This window comes from Ceratosolen solmsi, unplaced genomic scaffold (genome assembly GCF_000503995.2).
Source record: "Ceratosolen solmsi marchali unplaced genomic scaffold, CerSol_1.0 scaffold11, whole genome shotgun sequence".
Taxonomy (NCBI): domain Eukaryota; kingdom Metazoa; phylum Arthropoda; class Insecta; order Hymenoptera; family Agaonidae; genus Ceratosolen; species Ceratosolen solmsi.
The window spans coordinates 5,127,492-5,139,562 of NW_011948416.1; positions in this window are offsets into that span (position 1 = coordinate 5,127,492).

The following is a 12,071-nucleotide window of genomic DNA, read 5'->3' on the forward strand; positions in this document are numbered from 1 at the left end:
GGGGCGGGGGGGGGGGGGGGGGGGAGAAGGCCGTTGCAAACCCGTGGCGTACCCGTGAACTAAAATCTAAAGTAAGCCATGCGAGCGATTTGGAGGGGCGCGGGGGAGTCGGTTGGGCGACTCGTCGTCGCTGGAGCGCCGCGCAGCTAAATTTATGGCTGATCCTCGTGGTCAAGAGCCGCGCGATACTCGCGTTTGATCTTCTCGCGCTGCGGCTACGGACGCCGACCGGAACCCACCGGGGGATGGGGAGACGCCCGAGTGAGACGTCGCGAGGCGCTCCGTATATCGTGCCACGCGTTACTAATAGACGCAACGCCGACCTCGTGCTTTATTTTTAAAAGGCGAGCGCTGAGCAACCACCTATTACGGTTTTACGCGCGTTTGTGCGCGTGAATTAGAGCTTTTGTGTGAAAAAAGTTGGGCAGGATGTATGGACGATGAGAGCGGTGATTCGGCAGAATGTTATTGCTTTAGGAGGTCAGTCAAATTGTCAGGACGCAGTAAATTAAAGGCGAAACTGCGTTTTACACGTTACCCCGAGTCCGTACCCCTACACTCCTCTTCACCCCTCCTTCCTCCCCTCCCCTCCCCTCCCCTCCCCCGCAATCCCGTAACCACGAAGAAGTTATTTGCTAATATATTAATATTGAATAATGTTGGATTTGATTGTAATCGTATATCCATTGATCTCGGACGTACTTACGAGGTTCCATAGTTTATATTGTCTGTCGACGTGTATGAACTGTCGACGATTAAACTGACCAAGTAATATTATTTATATCATGATTTTTTGTGAAGAAAATAAAAAGGCTGGACGAAGGATCGAAGAGGGATGAAAAATCATGACCGGTATGGGTGCGTAATGGTGCTTTGATTGCTCATTATAAATAAGAATTTCTTGATGGTCCGTGAGCGCTGGATCACCATTACGAATTGAAGCTTCAGCGGGCAAATGCAGTCGCGTACGTAATGAAATTTAACGGAAAAGCAATGATATGTCAATGTACGTGTATGCTAGAAATATCTCGTGTAACATTAATCACCCACAACGGTGTAACCCACAACGCGCCAAGTGTGTACGTGTGTGCGTTTGCAGTAGAAGATTTACTTTGACTATGGAGCCACTTAAGAATTATATGTTATTGATTGTACGAAAACGCTATTGCAAAAAATTCAGCCAACTTCTGTGCAGATACTTGTGTTACGTACGTATGCGGCCATCAGTAATCATAAATTCTAATATGAAAAGCTAATAACGACGACGATTTCGCAAGGTACTTAATACTATTATAAATGAACGTATTATAAATGGATGAATATCAAAGTTTCAATTGCATCTAAGTTTATGCCTTATGAAATGGTGGATATAATAATTATCTTTAACGATGACGATAGTAAAAAATAGTTGTAATCAATGAGTAAAATATTAAATAGTATTAAACAACATTACACAATCAATTATCAATTGGGATTTTAAATGGGCGTAATAATAAATGTAAACATTTTGAAATAGACGGCGTTGTTCCTTGCAAATTAATTGACAATTAATTAATTCAGACGAGAATATAATCGACTATAATCGAAGATAATAAATTGATAAATAAGCGAGTAATTTTTCAATATTGCAAAACTATATATTATAAAAGTGATTAAAGTTCTTTCAAAGGACGACTCATAATCGATTCATTCCAAAGTCGATTCAGTCCAATGTGCTTTTCGCTCAAGTTCTGAAACGACGGCAGACAGGCATTACCGAAAATATTGCGAAAATAAGAAGCTCATCAGAGACTGACGAAGGAACGAGCTCGAGGCGAAGGCACGAAGGCATCCTCCTTCGACGTCACCTTCGGCGCGATTCACTAAGTCTGGGCGTTGAAAAAACTTCGACGTCGTTAAGATAAAATAATGATGGCCGAGTAAGAATGTGAGGCTGGCTGCCGGCGATTATTAGACAATTATTATTACAATCGCGGAGCTCGTTACGGATATGCATGCGAGCGAGCGTGACATCGCGATAAAGGATCCAGGTAGGTGTGGGTGTGCGCGATAAAACCGGCGGGGGAGCAAATATTATAGCCTCGATTTACAAGGTCTGACGGAGCAGGAAATCGTGGGATCGCGGACGAGACGATACGGCCATTTTGTATTTGGAGGGCGAGGGAGGGAGCAGGACGATGTATGTGTATTTTGATGGACGCGCGCTGAGTTTTATGTTTTTTCTTATCGATGGCAAGGCTGAGCGCCAATTTACGGATTGTTTACCGAGTTGTGCGATTATGCAATTATCGGGGAGTTTTACGGGATGGGGGAGGGGTCGGAGGAGGGGGGGGGGGGGGGGAGGGGGGCGAGCTTCCAGCGCGGCCTTTTGAAATTGGCGATTGGCATCGATGTTTCATTCGACTGAGTCGATGAAATGAGCCGAGCTTATTGGTCGGCGATAACTTATTCTTTTCATCCTTAATCAATAATTGCGTGAAAATTATGATATATGCATAGGTAGTTTATACCTAAGCAGGTCGTACCTTAAAAACGCCTATATATGTGTGGGTATTATCAAGCTCGTTGGCCACACGATTACGGCTTTGGTGTTTAACATAATTTGAGCGAGCAAAGTTATTTTACGCGCACAATGGATAGTTAATATATTTATGACACCACGATACTCTTATTGTTTATATAATTAATTTGGATCGTTAAGCTCTCGTGAAATCTCCAATCGACGTCTCGATCGATAGACTACAAATATCGGCTAATTGTTCCAAGTCATGTTATATTGTACGAATAACATTCATTGGCAGAGCAATAGAACATCTTACGGAGGACAATAGAACATTTCAAGGGTGGTTGGATCATTGTAAACAAATGGTTTGACAGTAAGGATGGAAGGAAGCGATATCGACACAAAGTCGCTTTAACAAGTAGATTCTAGCTTTAATCGTCCCTTTGTAAGGATAATTAATCCACGATCGCGAACAATCCATCGGACGTTTTTACCACAAAGCTGTTCAATGAAAATTCTGTGAAAATTATTGGACGACGATAATCCAGTCGTCATACGACTTAACCAAGGCGATTAACAAGGTGTCATGGGGGTACGGAGAAGCCGCCGTTAGTTCGAAAAAGTGTTTGCAAGCGATAGAAAGCGAGAGATCAGATAGATCGCCAGGTTTTGACAATCTCTCGCGAAAGCGATCGCCGATTATGCGAGAGGATGAGGAGAAGGAGGAGTATTAATCTCGATCGCCAAGCCCTTTCTTTCGTTATCCGCGCGGCATTAAAGCCGAGCTTGAAAATTACATTTCTTTACCAAGTGCTGGCAAATATATGTGATAACCGAAAAGAATTTTGCCGCGATATATTAAACACCCGGAATTAAATACGTCATTGTCTTATCAAGCGAGAGATTAATGAAGGGCAAATAAGCCACCAGACCGCGCTTTATATAATCATTAATCAGACGCAAGTCCGCGGCGAGAAATGAATTCGAGGTAGAATCTATCTTTTTAATGATTCGTAAGCTTCGCAGATTATTCGAATGAACGATAATTTGAGTGTTTAGGATAATTTTTTATGGCGATTGATGATTGGTAGGAGAAGGATGAACGACGATAAATCGGCTTCCATTCGCCAAGTACCGGATATGTGCGGAGACGGACGTTTATCAATGAGCTTTCGTCAAAAGTCTTCGTCGGGCTGCTCTATATCTAGACTATGAGCGGTGGCCCGAGCCTTTGTCGCGCAAGCTCCGTGCATCGCTTCGACCGCATCAGGCAAAACCAAGGGAAGCTAAATCAATGTGACTCGAATCGTCCCGTCCGACCATAAATTAAACCGGTGGCGCGCGATTTTCATACGACTGCAGCCAACATAAATTAACCGGGACGGTCCGTTGAGTAACGTTTCCTGAAAAACGTCCCCGACAATTTCAATTTCCATCGGCGCGTGCAAGCGGTATATCTGCGCGCACACATGTTTTTGAAAGAGCCGAGGACGTGCGCGTCGCGGAAAAAAGGCCCGGAGACAAAGGACAAGACGAATAACGCCATGGGGGTCATAACCCGGCCCCAAAAATAATCGCGTCTGCGCACAGAGCCAATGGAGTATTATGCCCGGAGGGAGGGCTTTATCTTCGCCTCCACGAATTCCTCGTTTCTCGTGCATTCGCGTGCGGTTCATTGATCATTCGCCTCTGCTATTCTTGGACGGGGCAAAGTTCCGAACGCGAATGAATCGCCGAGTGTGTGACGAGTATCGCTCAAGGACGTAACTTTCGAGCGAAAACAACCCTTAGGACGCCCACGACACCGTGTACAAAATTAATGAATTTTTGTCCTCGCGTGACGACGCTATTTCATCTTGCGACGAAGCCGTCTTCTTTTTACGACGGGGACATTGAGAGAGAACAAAGAGACGAAGGCAAGGAGAGAGAGAGAGAGAGAGAGAGAAAATGTGTAAACGTGGAAGCTCGTAACTCGGTATGGGTGCGTTATGGGAGCGTTTGTCAGTTTTTTCTTAAAATTTAGATATTTTTTTTTTTTTTTTTTTTTTTTTTTTTTTTTTTTTTTTTTTTTTTTTTTTTTAAACGAAACCTATCGAAACGAAAAGTATGGCGGCAAGGCTTTTCTTATGTTAAATCGATGTGCTATGAAATTCAGCTTATAATTAATTTTTACAGATAAATAAAAGACGAATTTTGTAATAAATTTGCACACCGTACACTTTAAGCATCGTTGAAGCGATTATCTTGCAATTTTGTTCAATAATATTCGTCATAATGTTATTAATAATCAATAAGATTTGAAGTAGCATTTATTCTTTAAAATAAAGGAGATATTTATGAACTGTTGGTAATGTGTTGGGTAGATGAAAATCGCTTAGCTGTTTCTCATTCAAGTGAAAGGTTGACTTTTTACTTTCGCGTTATAAAGTACATTGGAATTAATGACTCATCAACTATTATACATGCTTTTATTGAATGTATAAATTCATTTTATACGAGGCAGTTAAGCAATTATTTAAAAACAATCGCAGCTTACATTACAATGTATTGTCTTAAGTTGTCATTTAATAATTAACGACATTGCATCCCATAGGATTTGCGTTAATTCCCTTTGAGTTACTTTTTAACCTAAATTACAATTTTCGGTGCATATGGGTTGAGGGTTCGATAGATTGCAATGGACGCTGAACATGATATTAAACATAAATCACGATGGGATAATATTATTCGAGAATGTACGATATTTCAATGGCTAGAAGGAAATAAAGATTGGCCGAACCGATGATTCGTCATTGTAATCTCTGTAGGAAAAGTGATGTCATCCAAGAAATCAAATATCATCTCAATCGGACACATTATATATATATATATATATATATATATATATATATACGAACGAATTTTATACAGTCATATTGTTCTCCAGCTCTGACAATTTACGTAATATTATAAACGAGTGCGCGGGCTAATGTAATTGAACACACATCGCCATGTTAAAGCGCATGATAATTAATTGTGCCTCCTTGAGTGCATACTTTTATCTGCCGGTAGACGCTCGTGTTGAGGCCATCGTTGATTACGCGTACAGAGTACTCGAGCTCCGATCCATACCAAACCGACATATTTCTACAAAAGTAACTCCCACAGCCAGAAATCCATTATCGTACGAAATGGCGTTTAAATATCCGCGAGGCCGTTAATTATCCCCGAGTCCCCTTGGCGAGCATCGTCAGGCCCCTGGGCCGAACCCCACCGACCAACGTATCATCGTACTGAACTTTACGAGCACCGATGAATTTCACTCCGCAGCTCCGGAGAATATGTCGAGCGTCCTCGGGAACCTCCCCGAATTAAAATCCCCGCGAAACAAAGAGCGGGCGAACAAAGGCGGACGTCGGTATACTTAAGCGAACTCGGCAATTACCGCATCGGCAATAAATTCAGCGCCTCCAAGCTCTGGATTTACGCTTTGCCCAGGGCGCGCTCCGCACCGTCAATTATGTCTTTATTACGCGCGCGAGGGCACGTCCTCGTAAATACGCCATTCCACTCTACTCCCCATCCCCACCTCCCATCCTTCAAACGTACACACCCGCGCACTCATCACACTTTCGCCCCACGACGTTGCGCAAAAGCGGAAGCTTTATACGACAGTCGGAAGCGCTTGGCAATTGTCGAGTAGCGGCGAGTAGCGACTTGTCATTGCAAAAAAGCTCGTCCTTCTACGGCCCGTTTACAATGAATTGGGCCTGGCCCAGCGTCGCGCCAAAACACAAATGCACACAATTTACGACGCCTCGGACGCCTCGGACGCCTCGGACGCCTCGGCCAACCGTAATAATCACCGACATTTTTTTATCCCCGTCGAAAATACAAAATGAGCGAAAGGAAAGTAGCCTGATTGATGCTGCCACACGACACGATGCTCCTTTGCCGAGCTTTTGACATTCTCAATATCGTGTGTGTAATAATAATCGAGATAACATTGCGTCGATTATTATTGCTTGGCCGAGCGCTTTCTACGGCATTATCGTCCGAGGAGAAGGTATTAACATCTCTCAGATGCCATTTATCAACGGCTAGCTTCAACTCGCTTTGTTATATGAAACACCGACAAAGCGCACAACATGCTTTTGCTTTCCTTTAATACAACAACTATCATACAAACGACGAAATTTCCTACATTTCTCAGCAATATTTAGCTATAAATGGAATCTCGTATACAAGGTATATTAAGATTATTAATAGGCCGATAATAATTCTGGAATCCAGGACGTCGTTGATTAATTTGATTTTCAACGAGAAAATAAAAATGATTGTGCGCGAACGTATATTCTCCGCGCGCTTTCAAATTACAATTCATCACAACTCGGTCGATATTATGGCAAATACAGGCGTTAATCAAGTTATAAACCCGGAGCACGAACATATTTGCAAGTAAGCATTTATAAATTGTGCACGGGAATTCAAGGCACATAGACATTTATTATTCCTAATGCAGAGTCTGGTGTAACGCTCGTGTAACAAAAATAACACATAGCGAATCGATTGCCATTTATGTCAGCTAATTATTCATTATAGTGTGTAAGAGGAGTGTGGTTAGGCTATAAACAAAAAGGAAATACGCACGAGAAATACTTGTGCGCGTAATTTTACTGATTCGAACGATCTCTCTGCGCTCGAGCTTTTGAGACAAACTTTCGAGCTCCATCATCTTCTCACGAATGTCGAAAGTATCGCAGAAACTATTTCTCTCTCCTCCTCCTCCTCCTCCTCCTCCTCCTCCTCCTCCACCCTCATAACAAGATACCATTGTTCTAATAATTCCCCCCCCCCTCCACCCTCCACCCTCCACCCTCCACCACCCCCCCTCCATCCTCCATTACACCAATCCACATCACATCTCATTCCCCGTCCCATCGCAATCCCTCTCCAATGCTTACAATTCTTATTTACAAACTTATACGTAAGTCATAAAGCACTATTGTGCGATGGGCCGCCATCCGTCCGTAGAACATAAATTATGTTTTCTATTTACCGTAATCTTGCATTTCATTAAAGGAAAGTTGTCGTCGTTCCCTCGATAGGACGATGTTACTATCATAAGAACGTGCCTATGAGCCAATCGAATGAAAGGACTTCTACATCCGCGAGTATGATGTCAATCAAAGAACTAAGGGGAACTAGAGGACGCAGCGACGTCCTGCCGGTCGTTTGTACTTGCACTTCTAAAGGATTGCCGGAACAATGACATGGACGAAGCATAACCTCGTCTCTCAAACTCGTTTATTTTATTGTGACGTCGTTCTTTTTAGGACGGAGTCGTGACGAGAAGTGACGAAAGTAATTGTGTCACCGGGGGCGAGAAAGCGAAAGTTACGTAGATATATGGAGATGCATACTCAGACATTTCAGAGATATTGCTGGAACGAGAAAATTTTGAAAAAGGTAACTAAAAATATGATTGAGTCACGTGGGCGTTGCCTTCCCTAGCCAATAGTAACCATTTTCCATGTTTCGAATGTTTCACACGTATTTCCTTATCCCGCATAACACGTTTTCCCATTGTTAAACATTAATGCGACGATTATCGTGATATCGATCGATTGCTTATAAATAAAATCGGCTCTATGATTAGCTTATTTGTTTATCAATATGAAAATTGATAAAAACAAAGTACTGCGTCAACTTGTAACTAATGTTTTTCTTCTTCTCGTTCAACAGGTTTTGTTATTTAGAGATTTTCGAGCTGATTAGAATTCTATCTAATTTCGGCAAGTTATTATTACTGCTCATTCTTTCTCGATTGATTTTATTAATCACATCTGACATGAATTTATTATTTTATCGATCAAATTTAAACAATCTTTTTCATATTTGAACGACAAAAAAATATTGGAAACTATATGTTCGTAAAAAAAAAAAAAAAAAAAAAAAAAAAAAAAAAAAATAAAAATTACTACGATTGTTATTCATAGGGAATAAGCTTTTTTTTTTTAAATAAAGAATTCTATTGTTGATAAAAATACATATACATTCTCACATTTCACTTATACTGATTCATTGCTCATAAAAGTATTAATAACATTTTATTTAACTTTGTGTTTTTTAAATATTTTATTCATATAGATATATATATATATATATATATATATTAAAAAATTTAATAAACAATTCATATTCGATATATCATATGCCTCGTTATAAATATTGTATTATTGATGATAACAACTTAATGAATGATCGCATAACTCAAACTTCACGGCATTTTAAAACATTAGTGACAATCAATTAGGAATTAATAGTCACATTTATGATCGTTTTATAATTTAATCTAAAACAAAACGTCAATATGTAATTTGATTTTTAATAATTATCAACGTTAGAAGAAGTATTTCAGCAACGCCTCTTAATTTTTAAGTCTTCGCAAGATGTACTAATAAATACGCATACAAATCTTCATAGTTAACAAAAAAAAATCATAATATCAATCAATGACATAATTTAATGTCAGACGTTAAAACTTATAAAAGAACGAATGGGGTAAATGCAATTTTAAACGTAAAATGAAGATTAATGTCCATCAAGAATTCATTATGTACTCCCTCGCTTGCTTTCTTTTGAATTCCTCTTTGCTTCCTTATATGCCTAACGAATATTTAATACAAATAATATCAATTAGCTGTTTCATAATATTGTATAGAGATAATTTTTGTTGTTTTTTTTTTTTTTTTTTTTTTTTTTTTTTTTTTATTGTTTTCATTTTACATTCAACGGAAAAATATTATGTTCAAACGTTCGAACATAACGTCGAGCAAGTATTCCAAGCTGATTTAATTAGCACTTTAACTCCTCTATGGAAGTATCAATCTGCAATCTTTTTACAATATTTATTATATTATCAAAAACTATTTAAAACATAATTAAAAAAAAAATAAAATGAAGAAGCAATTTATTGTTTAGTAGTAAGTACACATGCGCTGATAAATTCAAACTATAAAAAAGAAAACAACTCGAAACCATAAGCAACTCATACACTTTTCTGTAATATCTGTTATATCTCTAAATAAAATTACGAAATTTAATTGCATTTTCATATGTAATCGTTATGTTTTATTACTAATTTGCCGAAAATTAATATCTCTCTACAACCACTTAGAGGGAGATATTTTTACATTTTGTAATGTTTATTATCTAACATCGAAAACATTGATGTTATTTAATAATTTAATAGGAAAAAAAAATCACATTTCCAAGTACACTTACTTACATTTACAATTATAATGTATAATTAATTGATATATTTTTAATGATAATTCCTTTTTTATTCAATACTTTCCAATTACTCGGACAGCTCTATTTCGTAATTTGATAATAAAAATTTCTATGAAAAATTATAATATGAATTATAAATTAATGATTCTATACGAAATGATATATTTATTTGAGAATAGATGAAATAAATTTATTAAACGTACTATAATTTCAATAAATAGTAATTGGGCAACTGGAAAAATCTTAAAGATGCATCTTACATAAATAAAAATCGTCTATACAAGTACTTTTACCGATTGTTGGCCCCAATACGTAAAACTCGATAGAGCTTGTAATATTTTACAAAATGTAAGTCGATATATTCGTTTAAAGAGAATCTAAATAATAATAATAATAATAATTTAGATAATATCTTGGTAGTATTGTGCCTCTAATTGCCGTAACTGACATTAATTAATATTTACGATAGACATATATGTCTATGAATTGCCGAAATGATTGGCGCAGAGTAAGAACAGCGTCAAATATCATTAGCCATGATATAAAACAAAAACAAAAACATAAACAAAAACAAAAACAAAAACGAAACTAAATTTATGAAGAATCAAATGTCATATACACTACGTATAAGATATATATTATTTATTATAAATAGTCTTTGCTTCAACGTAGGTTAAATCAGTTGATGAACTCAGAAGTATTTATATTAGTCGTAATCAATGTATTCCATACTAACGTTACTTAGGTTCGTCATATTTCGTAATTGCAGAACCACGAGAGGAACGAAAAATGAATTTTTTGACATGTATATGATAACGCATGTATATAATAATGTCTATTTAGTAAAATATGAATACTGTCAGTCCGATATAACATAAATTACGTATAAGTTAAACCCTATTGCATTGCTATCCACCGACCAACACTTATAAAATATATGCAAAAGATATAGAATTACTCGTTTTTAGGTTTTTATTACAGATATTTCAATCGATACTATGCAAAGGCATCGGTTTAATCGCCACAACGAGCTTGGCATTCCATTAAAACACAAATATACCGTAAATTATTCAGACGTGTTCAACAATACAAAGACATCAGACATATAATTTCGCTTAAATGTAACGAATAAAAGCTCCGTACATTCTTTCAAGTCTTTTTCGACTTGAAAGGTATTTATATAAGATACTCATTGGACTTATAACATAATTTCACGTTAAGTAGCAACTTAATGAGAATTGATTTGATATTTAACGCGATTCACTTAAGGCATAAGTACATAAGCTTATCAGTGCCTTGTATGATGACTCCTCGTAGATTGGGGCAATGGATTATCTCAGCATGGACTCAAGGGAGCAAGAACAACGCCAAGTATCTCTAGGACTAATGAAGAAGCGTGTATTCGCCGAAAAATGGCGCGATTAATTTATCTATTTTATCTCTCCAATCTCAATGTCTTACTATCTATCACATTCTCTCAGTCTCTCTCTCTCTCTCTCTCTCTCTCTCTCTCTCTCTTTCAATTATATATATATATATATATATATATATATATATATATATACATATACCATTCCCTCTCTCCCTCTCATTATGTGTTAAATATGTGATGACCCCAAGTCGCCTTGATTATTGGATTAATAACGATCGCTATCATGACATATTGCGGAGGGTCTTAATTGAGTTTCTAAAGATCAAGGCGCACCCACTTTAAGATGTCCATTCTCTTTGCGTTTCCATCTTCATTCGTTCACAACTAATCTTCCTTGCCTTCGTCGTGTTCTCTCCTCTCCTCGTCTCGCTCTTACACACACACACACACACACACACTCTCTATCTCTCTGTTTCTCTGTCTCGTTCGCACTACAATTCCATGAATTAATAGAGAAAGAATCATCTTGTCATTACGAGCAATCGCTTGTACCGTTTTGATTTCTTAATTGTTTAATAGATTATAGTTTAAAGTATCGATCGGGCTACCGCATTTCTATACCATTGAATAATATATACATAAATACATAAATAAATTTGTTAGATTATATTATATTAAACTCTGGAGCTATTATTACCCTTCAATTATATTCAATTAATGAGAATTATATTAATAATTTATTTGATTAATTATCGTTAGTGTATAACTTGAATTATTCTCAACTATTGTAGTACCATAGAGCCAACAACCTTTTCAATTTATAAAACATATAATCGAATTTGCAACTAACAAAAATTCGTAATCTTAAATTCTTAAAATACTTTCAATGTACCGTTATCTAAAAAAATTAAAAATGAAAAA